Source organism: Rhagoletis pomonella, unplaced genomic scaffold (genome assembly GCF_013731165.1).
Source record: "Rhagoletis pomonella isolate Grant_MI unplaced genomic scaffold, Rhpom_1.0 Rhpom_scaffold_00004, whole genome shotgun sequence".
In the NCBI taxonomy this organism is placed as follows: Eukaryota; Metazoa; Arthropoda; class Insecta; order Diptera; family Tephritidae; genus Rhagoletis; species Rhagoletis pomonella.
Window position 1 is genome coordinate 70,055,402 of NW_023458558.1, and position 17,005 is coordinate 70,072,406.

Below are 17,005 nucleotides of genomic sequence, written 5' to 3' on the forward strand. Positions count from 1 at the left end.
CGCTTCCTGGGTCTACCGCTATAGAGCTTGACGACAACGATACAACAACAACAGGAAACATGTGTTGGCATTAGCTCTGGGAAAAGACGACACTTCAGAGTTCTTCAAATTTTAACTTTAAAAGACGCACTGCGCAATAAAATTTATTTTAAAGAACAAAAAACTCAATCTGGATATAGTGAACAATCTGTTTTCTATGAACTGGTCTTGCATTAATTAGTTCACTCGACCCAGATAGCACTGTAGTTTTAAAATCAACGCGATTATTTAGAAACTTCAACTTGAACTTTGTTATACTAAAATTGAATCGGCTATAAAACTGCATACTTAAAATTTTTCTAAAATATTTCAATAGAAAGTTGCAAATTAGATGCAAATTTATCGAATTTTCCTGAGTTTTGCACAAAGTTTAGAGATTTTATATTTATGTTTATGGTGTAGTGTGAACACATATGTATATATTTTTATAAAAAAACTATCGAAAAGAAATTAGAATGAAAAACTTTGCTTATATTGCGAAAAATTAACTGTGGCAATACTTTCCTCCGGCACTTTATTTCATCGTACAGTTTCATAAGAAAAAACACTATCAGCTGTTTGCTAAAAAATGCCTACAGCTGAGATCACCGGTTTTTTGGCATGTGCTCTTATCTTTTACAAATTCTGTCATTTCTATTACAACTTCTTTTATTTCTATTACAATTTATTCAAAATACACTAACACACTGAACCAAAAACACCAATACACTAACCAAAAACCTACAGCCTGCCAAACACACACCTACAGCCTGCCATGAAAAACGGTAAGAAGAGTTACGTTACTTATGGAGCTGTACGATGCTTTATTTTACTAAAATTTAAGAGACTATAAAACTTTAAACCGAAAATTCTCTCGAAATTGTAATTAAAAAGCTTGAAATCTTGATGGAACTTTGTTAAATTTTTATTATTTTTTGTACAAAGTTTTAAACTTGGATTTATGTGGATTTTGTGAAAGAATAAACTAGATATAGTTTTTATAAAAAAATAAAACAATAAAAGACAAAAGACAAAAGAATAAGTGATCAAAACTTGTAGATATGTGGTGCTCGTATAGCTATGAAACGCTTTGTAGGTTATAAATTTATAAATTCGAGTTTTCGTACTCAGTTATTTCTTCGTTAATAACTGTCATTATTCGAATTTTTAATTTTCTAAAGAGGGGCTGGCAAGTTTTCCAATTCCATTGCATCCTAGATAGCCCATCCCCTCTTATAAAATGAGGGTAAATGTTTTCTATCGCAAAACGCAAAAACGTCAACTGCCAAGACGGAGATGCTACGGAGGGTAAACATGTTTTTACTATAGATTCTGATTCTGCGGATGGAAATACATAACTTTTGTTTCAACATTTTCGCTGGAATGGACTACCGGTTAAAATAATGCACTTCCGGTCACTTAAACCCACTGCCGTCCGAAACAGCAAGTCGGCAGTACGGCCAACAGGGAGAAATTCACGTCTTAGCAGTCTATATTTTTGCGTTTTCCAATAACAGACGTTTTCTCCAATTTTAGAAGGGGTGGACGGGTAGTCTAGGACATCCAGTATATATACATTTAAATACGCATACTTTCGAGTGACCATCTAGTCGTTAAGAAACGGCATTTGTGCTTAGTGTGGAAAAAACTTAATTCCTTCACTTGATCCACTCTTGGTATCGAATTCCCTCCACTTGCTATATTGATACCTTAGCTTGCCTATGGCCTTTATGTTTTCTTGAGATATAGCAATACCTACAATTTTAATTAGATGCAATATAATAAATGTTCATAAGTAAACTGATTCTTACCAAGTTCTTCAAGAACTTCCTGCCAAGCCTTATTTCTGAGTGCTTGGTTTCGGTAGGAATTCAGCCCTAGGTCCCATAGACTCGGTCTTGCACGCACAGCTTCTATGAATAAGCCTAACGAAGCATTTTTATTAGTAAAAATATGAATGTACATAAGTACACATATACTTTAAATCAAATGTTAGCTTACCATTGTCATTAATTTGACAGTTGTCCGTTGAATCCATCTAAAAAAAAAATATTTTAAGCTGAAAAGCTGATTTTTCAAATTTGATGAATATTAAATTTTTGTTTTGAAAGAGCGTGTGTAAATCGGTAACAAAGTTCGCTGCGAGTAAATTTTTGACAAGTATGAGGTGAATAAAATTTCACTAGCTCATGAGGCTAGTGAAATTTTTGACAAATACCTATATTAGACAATCGCAAAAACTGTTGATGTGAATAATTTTTCTATCCCAAATTTAAGCAAAAACAATAAATTATAAGGAAATGGAGTTTCTGGTGGCAAAATGAGAGAAGTATTAAACTACAGTAAATATTTCCGATAAATAAATTTCTTTAATGTTTCAAAGGCTTTAATTGATTAAAATTAAATTGATTAAAAACTTAAGTTGATAAATTGCGATCTATGATGATAGATGTTTTTTTAAAGTATTCATTTCACTTCATTTTATAATATTTTATTCTGCGGTTGTCAAAAATGTACTGTTGTCAAAAAAGATTTCATTTCACACAGCAGATTGGCAAAACTGTCTCCCCATAGTAAAAATATTATTCACCAGCTTTCCCCACAGAACTTTGTTACCGATTCACACACGCCCAAAGTATGAGATGTCTTAAACAAATCTTTGGCAATAATTTTATGGTTCAAATTGTCGAGATGCCGCTTTCCTTTGTTTCGGTGGGTCTTTATATTAAAAAAGCATTAAAACACAAAAAACCTTATTAGGTAACCCTGCATCTGTAAAACTTTTGATGGAAAGATGTATGAAAATCCAACTTGCTATAAATTCATATGCTTAACAGTATCACAACAGTATGTTTACAGTATCTACCCATAATTTTTCATATGAACAAATTTATTATATGCATCCCTCTCGATACCATTGAATTCCTCATTAGAACATGTAGTCCCTCTATTTTAGCATATCAACTGTTCATATGGCTTCATACCATGTAAATGCACCATAAAACAGTCTTCTCGCTCCCACACACAAATCGGCTCCTTTACTTATGCAGAATGTTGCGTACTCTATAGTTTCTAGTGATATTAGTAGTAAAACCAAAAATTCTAAATATTCGTTGGCGCCACCTTCGTTTGCGTAATTTTCTAGAACAAGTGTAGAATAGCGACCGTTTAGCTATAAAATAACCAATGCTGATTGATAGAACTTTTTACGCTGATTTCATCGATACCAAATTTATTTCGCGCAGGTAAAAAAAGAAGATATAAGAGGTTTATTTGTATTTTTTATTATCACTAAATTCTTGAAACCCAAAAGTAGATCACGATAAAATATGTAATATCGAATTAAAGATAATCTGCCATATCTGGAGTTTCGCCGGAAAAAAAGTTCACCCGAAAATTTTTCATCCGCCCATAGTAAAACCATGGAAACAAAAAGTGAAAAGGGAACCGGTTAGGGGAAAATGAAACTTATGATAAGGCTGAATAACTTGTACTTCCTAAATAATATAAAATTCTTTACCATTAATTATGCAGTTTTTTCAAAAAAGGTTATTTCATGAAAAAATAGTATTTGTTCGTTTTTTAGTGGTTTTGGTTTAAAAATACAAAAAGCTATAAATTATGTACATCAGCTGAAGAACAAATTATTTACCTATATGGTGACGTCATTAGCTCTTTAATCGGTTATAAAGTTCATAAGATATTAATATTTAAAATATCTAAAGACTGAACTTTAACCTTATAGAACCTGTTCATTTTTTACTTGCGCCAAATCATTTTGGCATGGTTGAAATGAGCATAAAAAGTTCTATTGATCTGTATTTTTCGTTTTTGCATAGCTGAACGGTCGGTATTCTAGATTTGTTCCCGGAAATGACGAATAACTTAAATCAAAAATGCATATTTTTATGTTTTGTTTAGTATTTCCATTAAAACACCAAATATATTGCGAATTCACATAGAATGAATAATACACATTTTACTTCTAATTGTATACTTTGCGTAATTTTTGTAGAATGGTACCTACTACCGTTTTCGCAAAATGCGATCACATTCTTCCCCTTTCTCCTACTTCCAAAATACAAATCTAGATAAAGGAGTGTCAAATTTTAGCTGTCACAAATTACACAACCTTGTATTATTGAATCATGGATACCAATGAGGTTTTTTCCCTTTCCTCCCTTTTTGATACGTTTTTAATATAAAAACCCACCGAAAAGGAGGAAAGCGGCAACTCCGCCATTCACATACATGGCAAAAGTATGAATTTTAAAAATTCAAAACAATAAACAAAAAAATTCAAAACAAAGAAATTCTTTGTACCAGAGCTTTTTAAATAGAAGCCACTCTCGTTTAGTGGACAATAATGATACAAAGAACTATTAAAAAAAAAATTAGCCTATAATTTCCAAGCTGGCAAAGAAATGAAAATGGGTATTTTTGTTGTTTATACAAAGACTTGCCAAATATACATATATGTCAAAATTATAGAAGACATGCATGATTCAATAATACAAGGTTATGTAAATTGTGACAGCTCATATTTGACACTCCTTTATCCAGATTTGTATTTTGGAAGTATGGAGAAAGGGGAACAATGTGATCGCCCTTTCTGAAAATAGTAATAGAAAGGTAGTAGAAAAAATGGACAAAGGATGGAATTTGCAGTAAAATGCGTATTATTAATTTAATGCGAGCTTTGGATATATTTGATGCTTTAATGGAAATACTGACCAAAACGTAAGCACGCTTTATTAAGCTATTGTGTTTGTTATCAGTGCTAAAACTGCGATCTGTATATAAGATAAAAAAAAATAATTATTTAAATTTGACTGCTTCCTAGTTTTACAATTTTTAAATTTTTTTTTTGTTTATGTAAATTAATTTAAATATAAGTACTTTGAGATTTTACCAAGCTGATAAATTTTTTTGTCAAACCTGTACCAAAACAATAAATAAAACAACTTGGTTATAGTGGAAACTCTATAGAGATAAAAACGCTTTTTGAACACAAAATCACATTCATGTTTGCATAAGAATTCGTTAAAGAAGATATCTGTAAATAGATATAAAATCAATAAATTAATTATAAGCATATAACAATTAATTCATACTTATATGTATTTAATTAATTACAAGTTTTATGTTTTGAAAGCTTTATACAATTTTTTACGACGAAAAAAGCTTACTTGAAAAAAATGGACTTCCGATTAAAAAAGTAGGATTTTGTTATTTAGCGTTGGTTCAGTCTTTTTTTCGCATGTTTTTGTTCAAATGCTTGATGCGGAAGTGCATTCGGCATTTAACAAAAAATTTTCTCACATCTTCGCCGAGAGCAATGTTTTCAGTGCAGAAAAGAAGGGTTTTTGTGAAGAACGGACCGTCGTGTATCTCGTTTCTATTGACTTTATTAAACGCTGTTTCTATTAATTTGATTTTATTTAAAAAATCAGTACTTGGTTTAATTAATGCTTCTCTGGAAACTGTGTCAACCCATGTGAAAGAGCTCTCATTGGATACACATTCCCTCAATTTGAGCTTGTGAATGATGTAGCCGGCAATATACTCCAGAGCATCCTCGTGGAGACTTTAAAAAATTTCCGTCTTCGAGCTCGCTCGGAAATGAAGAGTCCTCCGAAACCACCTCATCTTCAGTTAGAAAACGTTGCAATGTTTCCAACGAAGTATCGCTAAGACGAAGCCACTCTGTTTCGTCAGCTTCCACATTACCGCGAGCGGCTAATGCTGTAGTACCACGAGCTGATTATGTAAAAAATTATTAAGTAATTTAAAAACTAATGGTGATACTCGGGGGATTGGCTAGTTTACCTAACAAGTATCTACGCAACCTATATTTAAATTGCATGGGACTGGGGTTATCATGCAGACCACCCTTCGCGCGCATTGTCCCAAAGAAATGCTCGAGTACATCCTGATTTAATTGATAAGTCCGGATGTATTGAAGGCCATACTTCTCCTGAACATACCAATATAAATCTGTCAGAGACTTGTTGCTAATAAATATGCCTGCAGTGAATTCCGCCCGTACACACGCGTTTGCCGGTTCAACGCATCCATCCTTGCAATTATTTCCATATGCTGACAGAACTCCTGTTCATATGGTTTTCTGGAAGGAATGTTTTGCGAATTGGTAAGCTTCCTGTTGAACATGTCAAACCAATCATTGATAGTGTCGATGAATTCGGCAGTCTCCAATGGATGGAATAAATCCAACCCCAATGTGTAACATCTGCGAATGGCACTTGCTGTGGTGTGCGAAAACAACTGTACTGCTGGCTTTACTTTCTGCCGCCCTGCATGATGCACCGTTAAATGTGACTCCGTGAGCTTGTGCACAATAGAAGCATCAGATCCTGAAGTGTACGTCAGCAGCTGAGCAATCATTTTTGTCATCAAAGGTGTCCCTTTATATAAAACGCCTTCATCTAAGTAGTGGTTGCGCAACAACTTCAACAGATGAGGAACATCTGCGAACACAAAAACTTTTTCGTGTGTTATTGGATGCTCGAACCACGTTTGTTCTACATAGAAATAACAATCTTCATAATAAAACTCTTATTTTAAATTTCTAACCAAATTCCCATACCACACGATACATTTAGCTCATTCCATAGAGCCACATTTCCAGTACCCATATCGGAAACAAATCCCAATACTGGGTAGCCAATGTCATGCAATTTCGTAATTGCATTGTCCAGGATGCACTTCGTCATTTTACAATCGTACGCACTAAATATGGGCTGCTTAGATGAACCCTTAAGGCCCCGCACAATCATAACCTGAACATTTGTAGCAGGTTTTCGCACACTATCGGTGAGAGGATCATATTCATAAACCGATTCTACGCTCATTTCGTCGAAGCTAAGAATGCAGATCCTGTCAGCTAATGGACCATCGTTTGCGCTCCGCATAACGCTCAGGGAAAAACTTAAAATGCCATCTTCAAATTTCAGCTTCTGCAACCATTAGCAACAGCACGGCAAGAGAAACCCTTTGTTATACAAATGGTTGTATGCTTTTGCTCCAGCCGAATGCAAAGCTATTGCGGATGCCATATCGTCCCAAGTCCAGTGATGCTTTTTCCCGTTATTTTCTAACTGCCGTACCTGCCCCTCAGTAAAAATGGAGCTGACGTTTGACTTGAAGTTCTCCAACTCCACGACTCTTGCTTTAAGCCTGGCCAATTCTTCTTCAAGAGCTGCCACTCGGCAATCAGAGTAATTTCTAAATCAAAATAAACTTTTCTTAAACTTACGGCCTTATTCATAAAAAAATAAAGTAGGTTTATTTCCATAGATTTTTCAGTTTATAAACCTTTTGTAAAGCTACTTTATTTTTTATGAATAAGGCTATTAATTTTTATTACTCAGTCTGTGTAGAAGCGTTCTTAACTGGAAATTCGAGTTGTTCAGGCTCATTCCACTCGTATAATGCTTCTACAGGCATTGGAACAGCATCACTGGACAGTCTAGCTCTTTTGCGGTCAGGCCCGGCCTCAAAATCCATTGCCGAAAAATGAAGGGTACATATTTTCTCGCCGGGGTTCAAGAAGGTGCCGCAGGACTCAATCCATTTTTTTCTTTTAATTTCTTCCTTTGGGACGTGCACGAATCGTATGCCTTCTTGTGTCCACGTCTTGTGGCACAAGACACAACTTGGTTTTGGCATAGAAGGCCTATTTAAATATTTAATTCAAGAGCATTATAAGAAGCCATACATGTTTTTAATTAAAAAAAAGTTCCCGAAAATCATTAAGAAAAAAACCTTGTTAAAGAGGTAAAATGTTTTGTCTTTATTAAATCTTTTAAATTCAAGCAAAAATCGTAAAATAAAAGTAGGTTTAAATAGCTTTAATTAGTTGGAAAATGCCTGAAAACGTCACTTATAAAGCTCTTTAAACCTACTTTATTTTTTATTAATAAGACCATTAATGTTTACTAGTATCGCCCAGTTGTCGAAATTCGACATCTTTTTTCGTACACTTTTGAATTTTACCTGTCACCAATACCCACACCTCCTTTATGGGAATTACTATTTTGAAGTCCACCAGCATAATTTATAGCGAGTTTACAGGAAAACTTAAAATCAAATTATGATCGTTAACACCAGATTGATTAATGCTAATTCTACCAAGTCTCCTCCAAATTTCTTCAGTAGCTTTTGAAATTAGACCGAAAAAGGATACCCGATTTTCTTTTGTAAAAAATATGCATATGTATTAGCACGTATAGATAAGATGTTCATCACTGACTATAATGTCAAATATATACCAATTCAGACTGTAAATAAGTTTTTCGATTATATTTGTCTGAGAGCCTCTTGGAGGCTAAAAACTAAATTGCACACATCTACACAAACTCTTTCTTTTTTCATCAGAATCGTTAACGATTGAGAAAGTATCTTGAATGTTTACAACAAAAGATAATATTTCCTTCTCTAAAGGCGGTTTCACACGGGTTTTTGTCAAGACTGGGCCAAAGCCCAATATTTTTTCATCACCTGGGCTACCAAGTTACACCAAATTTGATGTTACTAATATGTGTTCTAAAAGTGAAACAAATCTGATTTCAAATATGTTTTATTAGGATAGCTCTCAATCCCTACGCCAACTATCGTAAGACAAACAAAGTGATCCTTCTAAAAACTTTTGGGAGAAAATGGTTCCCAATTGAATGATTCTTGCGATTTTATGTGTGTATAAATGTTGGTGTATAAAATTCCATTACCTTATAATAAGTGGCTCCAGAGATAACCGATATGAAGATAACAGTTTGTATGGGCGGTGCCACGCCGCCTTTTTCAAAACATGCCACTCTTCACCATAAGTACGATATTGACAAAATATGTTACTGTGTAAATTTTCGCGACGTTAGCATAAGCGGTTCCAGAGAAAAGCGATGAAACGTTATTGATATCGTAAATGGCTGTGCCAAATTTCGGGACGTTAGCATAAGCGGGTCCAGAAATAAGCGATGAGAATTTCAGTTTGTATGGGCGGTGCCGCGCCCCCTTTTCCAAATTCTACCACTTTTCGCCGTAAGTACGGTATTGACAACATGCGGTGTCAAATTTCACGACGTTGGCATAGGCGGTTCCAGCGATAAGCGGTATGAGAACTTCAGTTTGTATGGGCGGTGCCACGCCCCGTTTTCCGTTATCTACCACTTTTCGCCACAAGTACGTGATTTATGCCATAAAGATTTATTCAAATTTCAGGACGTTGGCATAAGCGGTTCCAGAGATAAGCGGTATCAGAATTTCAGTTTGTATGGACGCTGCCACGCCCCCTTTTCCAAAATCTACCTCTTTTCGCTATAAGTACGTTATTGATATCATAAATAGCTGTGTCAAATTTCAGGACGTTAGCATAAGTGGTTCCAGAGATAAGCCAAATGAGAATTTCAGTTTTTATGGGCGGTGCCCCCCTTCCCCCCCCCCCCCCTCTTTCCAAAATCTACCCCTTTCCACCGTAAGTACGGTATTGACAACGTTTGTTGCTGTGTCAAATTTCAGGATGTCAGCATAAGCAGTTCCAGAGATAAGCGATATAAGAATTTCCGTTTGTATGGGCGGTGCCACGCCCCTTTTCCAAGATCTACCACTTTTCGCCGAAAGTACGGTATTGACAACATATGTTTCTGTGTCAAATTTCAAGACGTCAGCATAAGCGGTTCCAGAGAAAAGCGATATGAGACTTGCAGTTTGTATGGGCGGTGCCGCGCCCCCCTTTCCAAAATCTACCACTCTTCGCCGTAAATGCGGTATTGACAACATATGTTGCTGTATCAAATGCATCTGTGCTAAATTTCAGTTCCCCAGCGTAATTCGTTTTAGAGATATGGTGGTTTTTACATTTTAGTCTATATGTCAGATGCCACGCCCCCTATATATCGGAATTAACATTTCTGGATTAGAGGAAGTTATATCCTTTAAATCGGTGTATGTTTCATCGAAATCGAGCGAACTGTGCCTTCAAAAAAGGGATTACAAAATTTTCTTGTGGCGTATTTATATATCGATATTTCTAAATCTTTCTTTAAACTTAAAGAAAAAGTCCTACACTCAAATTCATAAACAACAAAGAATACTTTAACCGATTTATATGTATATCGAAAATTTTTATGAAAAGAGCACTTTAAATGTACTAAATTGTTTATGCAAAAAGTCTTATGGCCTTATTCATAAAAAATAAAGTAGGCTTAAAGAGCTTTATAAATTGGCGTTTTCATACATTTTTCAATTTATAAACCTTATATAAAGCTACTTTATTTGTTATGAATAAGGCCATTAGTGTTTATTTATGGTATATAACAACCAGACTCGGAATAACACTAGTTTTTGTAATTTTAAAGTACAAAGAGTTTCTGGAATTTTTTGCTAACATATACAAGTTTTAACATTAGTTTACAATTTGTTTTTACTGCCGTAAAAGCATTTTCTTAATTTTTTATATGGCTTAATTATAAAAAAATCCTTACAATAAAAAAATTTACAAAAATGTTTATGTAAATATATGTATAAGAAGGCTGATGTTGTGTTGTTGAAGAAAATTCGATCAAAATTGTAGTGGAGTAGTCTACGCGGTTGTGGCGATTATATGAATAGTATCTGTTACAGTTGTTGTTGTTGTTGCGTAGAAAAAAAGTAAAACCAAACCGGCATTTAAATATCTGCATACATACATACCTAACCAATTATGCATGTACGCTGAATTCGCCGACAAGCTTTTTTAAAAACGAAGTAAATTAATACAAATTGTTAGTAATTTTCATTAGAGTTTGAATAACTGCTCTCACTAAATGGCTTTTAGTAACTTTAACGAGACCTTAACTTATTTTATTTTATTCATTTTAGTCAAGGCACATTAAACAGGTAGTATCAGTAGAGCAAAAACAACATTTGCGTGTATTTTGTTGTTGCTTCTGGTATCGAAAGTGTCAAAAACTGTTCTGAATTTTTTCTTCTAAAGCAAAGCGTGCCATGTGAAATACAAAAAATTATAAAAAATAAAAAATTGAAATTGGAAAAAATAAAAATTGATGCAACTTTCTTTCCTAGTAAATTTGTTTGTTTCTCGAAGCATTGATCCATCCTTTGCAAGGCCCAGTAATCAGCGGTCGTGCTGCTGAGTTGGGCGTAGAGGTTTACGCCGACAGGCTTTGCGGCGGCGGCGTGTTCAACTTCAAAAAGAATCGGCGGCGGCGGCGACGCCGGCGCGTCTGGAAACGCCGGCGCTACTGCCCATAAGGTAGAGTCCAAAGAGCCATGAGGCTTCTAATCTCATCATGTCATCAGATTATAATTCTATTTAATTCATTCATTGAATTCAAATGTTGAGTGACTGCTGCTGATGGATGGGCGAACAGAAGAAAGTCTATATAGTATATACATTAGGTTTCCCATTGAAAATGATTTTTTTTTGAAAATTTAAAGACCCTACCCCCAAATTTGATTCGTTTTTATGAGAAATATTATTGCCTATTTTTATAGATTTTTTAAAGGCCATTTAGAGGTCGCGGCCTGTCGATTTAGGTCAGAAAATACGATTTTCTAGATTCATGAGTTTTTGAGAGACTATTTTTGCTTGAATTTCAATGAATTTTTTAAATTTTGACCATCGATAATTTCCACAATTTGAAAATATGTAGTACTAAGATACAAAAAAACGATTTTCGATGGGCACCCTAATATACATACATCTCTATGTACTCTAAAAATGCGTATGTACTATTTCAATTTAATGAAATAAAAAAATTTAAAGGTTAAGTTATTGGGGTAATTTATGTCGCTATCAATAAAGTTTTGCAATAAGCTTTCAACCGTTATGTTAAATTACGGAGTTCTTACGAATTTTTGCGGGTTATATATTGAAAATAAGGTTGGCCTACTTTTTTCCAAAAGTTTAACCCATCAACTCCCACCACAACGGGCCTTTTTGACCCACTGTTTGAAAAATGGCTTATAAATAGTTAAATTTCCAATAATATATTAAGTGCCAAATTTTTCTAAGGAGAACACAATGTAATGCAAAATAATAGTAATTTTTACCAAAAAGGGGGACTTCAACTCTGTGTAGAAAATATTGCTATGCGCGGGAGCAAAACCTTCCTGGGGTTTGACCACTACTTAGGAAAAAAACTTTTCTACCCTATTCGACCCTAATTTAACTGTAATAAACGCTGTCGATCGAAAAACATGTTACCTATATATTTTTCTGAGTTACGCTTTTGTTTTAAATGTTCAGTGGCCCAAATTATGACAAAAAAACATCTTTTAAAAATGTAATTTTCATTTCGTAAAATAGTGCTTTTATACGAGTAGTATTTAGTTCCTTCAACCGATGTATTTCAATGTGCATACAACATGAAAATTTTGTACAAAATTCCCTAGGCGCCGAACGCCGCCGCCGCCGCCGCCGCGCCGATATTTTCGTAACTCGGCGGCGGCGCGTGAGAAATGACAAAAAACGGCGGCGGCGGCGGCGTGGCCCGGCGGCGTATACCTCTAGTTGGGCGAACGTTCCAAAAGCTGCTATTCAATCGCTTGTTTTGTATGGAAAAAGGTTTCACATGCAAATAGATTTTAACAATTCAGAATTTTTGTGAGAAAAAATTAAAAATATTTGACATTTTCGAGACCAAATAATTTGAAAATAAATCAAATCAGCTGCTCTACTGATACTACCCGTTCAATGTACCTTGATTTTAGTGCAGTTTTGACACAATTTTCTTGCTAAAAAATCTTTTGTTACACTATTTCATTTTAATCCTTTGATTGTACAGGTTAAATAAAAGCTTGTTTTTAAAAAATATTCCTTTTACATTGCTTTATTTTATAATTTTTAGTCCATTTATAAAAGCGTTGTATATTAGAAAGTTTTATTTTATTTTATGTACAAAATTTTGCAATAGATATTAAAATAATTCAACTTGCAATGAAAGAGGACAGAAGACTTGGCAAGCAAAGTGTTGTTTGCTTACGTTTTGTAAAAACATACATATGTACATATAGCAGCAGTTAATTTTATTTAAAGAAATGGCGTGTCGTCCATTTCTGCTGTAGCATGGTATATATTTAGGCGCAATATTTAACTTCTTCTGGCGGGGCGACATCTGGAGTATTTTAATTGTATCTCCTTCATATGATGCCTACAACGAGGTTCATATCTAGACTACGAATAGTTTTGCTACACTACCGCCGCGGCGCGCCGGCAGCTTTAACAATTTTATAGTGGTTTTACGTTCTTTGGCAAATTACGCTCCCTTAGCCATAAATCTTACTATTTTTTGACCGCCTTTGAATCAAGATCCCTGGACCATATGGAGAATTCATTTACATTTTAAATTGCAGTGTCATCGTGATTGGAACTATGCTGAAAATTTCAAGTCTCTAACTTGTCGGGAAGTCAGTTTAAAATCGATTGGAAATTTGCGCGATTTGCGCGGGATGACCAAGTTAAATAAAAGCTTATAAAAAAATCAAATCCCTTCTTACTGTTAAGAGGCTCATGTCTCTAATCCTTGGCTAACCCATGTCATAATCCTAACTAAAGTAAGTAGTAAAGATTATATATCTATGTACTAATCTATACTAATTATATTACGAGAAGACCCTTTTCTTTCTAAAAGGTAATCTCGCGAACGGCCGGTCCGATTTTCATGAAATTTTGTATATAAATAGCTTTCAGCAACCACCATGTTTTAGGCCAAAAAATTTTATAATGGTCGATTTGCTTAGAATTTGGTACGTAGGTAGCCTTTTACCTAGATTAGCATATAGGATCATTTTTCGGGAAGTGGACCAGGGACCGATCTATTCGAAAAAATCCTATCTATCGTCCGATTTGCTCAAAATTCGGTACGTAGGTAGCTTTTTGACCGGATTAGGATACATGATCCTTTTTTTCCGGGAAGTGGACCAGGGACCGATCTATTCGACAAAATCGTATATATGGTCAGATTTGCTTTAAATTTGGTATGTAGGTAGATTTTTGCCTAGATTAGCATATAGGATCCTTTTTTCCGCGAAGTGGACCAGGGACCGATCTATTCGAAAAAACTGTATTTATGATCGATTTGCTTAGAATTTGGTATGTTGGTAGCTTTTTGCCTAGATTAGTATATAAGATCCTTTTTTCTGTAAAGTGAACCAGGGACCGATCTATTCGAAAAAATCGTATCTATGGTCCGATTTGATTAAAATTTCGTACGTAGGTAGCTTTTTGCCTGGATAAGCCTGTTTTCCAATTTTAATGCAATTTCGAATATAAATAGCTTTGAGCAATGGCCATATCAAGGGGCGAATTCGTCACTAAGCAAGTTTTTTTGTGACAATCAGAAAAAACGCATACAGCCAAAATATAATAATAATATATAATATTTCTATACTAATATATATTTTGAAAGCCGTTCTTTAGTGTTCGCAAAGCCGGAGAACGGCTGAACCAAATTTTTTTTAATATTCAGACACCTTCCGCACGTGTCCCAAGGATGGTTTAGGGGCGTGGCACCTCCCATACAAACTAAAGTTTTCATACTACGTATCCCTGGAAGTGTTCATGGTAGAGTTCTAGAACTTGGTATGGAGATATACGAACTCAATCGCATACTTTTGGAGAAAAATTGGAGCTATTGGAAAAGGGGGCGTGACACCTCCCATACAAACCGAATTTTTTATACTGCATACCTCTGGAAGTGTTCATGGTAGAGTTCTGGAACTTTGTATGAAGATATACGAAATCAATCGCATACTCTTGGAAAAAATTGGGGCAATTCGAAAAGGCGGCATAAGGTCTACAAAGGTACCGACTTTTAGCGATCTTTGAATGTATTTATAATTACTCTGTAAGAGTGTTTGTGAGTGAAATCGTTCTAAATGGTTGTACGAATTTTAACGAAATATTTTGTGTGTGTTTGAGTGGGTCTTTGGATGGGTTAGTTTTATAATTTAATCCGCCAGCTGGCGCTGTAGTTGAGTTATTACTAAAAATCTTATTTATGATACGATTTGGCCAATATTTTAAATATGTAGTGGTAATGGTAGGAGCAATACTGTTGCAAAAACATGCTGCCATGTGGCGCTGGAGTCGAGTTATTACTAAAAATATCCAAGTGAGAAAAAGTGCCGTGAAGGTCAGATTAAATTGACCTGTTACACCATTGAGTATATAGAACTATACTGTGTTACGATTGGTATTTCGTCTGAACTTAGATGTATTATAACTGTCAACTGCGACGTGGGTGCCAAAGCGCGAATTTGCTGATTATTTGTTTGATGACAGGAGATACTTCGTCTTGTCCTCGTTTACCACTCGCGGTTTTTCTTACCAATAATGTCAGTGTCATCGGCATAAGCCAGCAATTGTACGCTCTTGTAATAAATTGTTCCTGAGCGGTTCAGTTCTGCAGCTCTTATTATCTTCTCCAACATCATCTGTCTCGGGGAAAATGTTGGACCAATATGTTTAAATTAAAAATCTTTTTTTGGGCGGGACGAAGTTCGCCAATATTAAATCTCTGGGTCAAGAATACGGAATATATAGTGTCACTGGCAGCTACTTCCTGGCGGTAGGGCCATACCTAAGTAAATCTTCCGTCTTTAAAATCATCGATGGGCGAATTTTATTTGTATGTGCATATATATAAACTTAGTTATATATATCGTCACTAGACACGAATAAAGGCGCGAGGTCAAAAGTTGACGGCGAAAAAAGCCGCATAAAAAAACTTCAGCACCAAAGACTCTTAGCATACTTCGCCGAAGTTTTTCATAAGCATCTTTTCAAGGCGAATCTATACAAGGTGGTGTTATCGGATCCGCTGATTTCTCGGCGAATTTGTACCTTTTGTCAAAATCATGTGTTTGTTGTAATTTGGCTTTGTACTGATTGTCAAGGAGCGTATAATTTGTTTTTGTTCTGTTAACACCACCTTGTATAAATTCGCCTTGCACCTTATTTGCAAAAATTTTTTACGCGCCTTTTTTCGCGGTCAAAACACAAGCGCGCCTTTATTCGTGTGTAGTGACGATACATATATACTCCCAGATTAAAGTTTGGAATTTTCTGATACTGCTGACTTATTGCTAAAACCGATTGCTTTTGAATTCTCTTTGCGCAGTACAAATTAGGTCAAGCTATTGCGCTCCTGTATCTTTTAAGTGTCTCTAATTTCGTTATTCCAGCTTTGCCTTCGACTGTTCGACTTTTGAAAATGTTCGCTGCTAAGCGAAGTTGTTGCGAATCAACTTGTTTACATTTGTTCTAATTGCAAATACCAATCAGAGCACGAAAACCTATACAGCACTCACATACATACCGTGCAATGAAAAGCCAAACCAGACATTAAAAATACCAGTTCATTAACCAGTATGAGCTCAAGCGATGACTTACATTTTCGAACAGTTAATGCGATCAGCGACATCCGTCTTTCGATTTCCAAAGTCAAAAATAAAACGGAATTAATGGAGTTTGTTTGTTTTGTGCCATCGCGTGAAGTCTACCGGTTCTGGTTCTAAGATCACATGTTCGAATCCACTTGGAACTCACCGAAAATCGAAAATGATTCTTTATTTTCTGTCAATTTCCATATAAAATTCAAAAAATTAAAATCATTTTTCACTCAAATTGCTTTTGTGAAATTATTATCCTAATATTTAGGATCAAAAACGGCGCCATGTTTAAGAGAAACTTTTTTCGTCTTTGTATAATAATTATTTACGAAATATCTTTTTTAGTCTCGCGGGACGATTATTTCAAGACGAATATGGTTTAAGTCCTCTCATAATAATTATATAGGCTTTTTATTTTTTTTCGTCTCTCGGGACGTTTATTTCAAGAAGAATATGATTTACGTCCTCTCATAATAATTATATGGGATTTTTATTTTTTCTTTCGTCTCCCGGGACGTTTATTTTAAGACGAATATGATTTACGTCTTCTCATAATAATTATATGGGCTTTTTATTT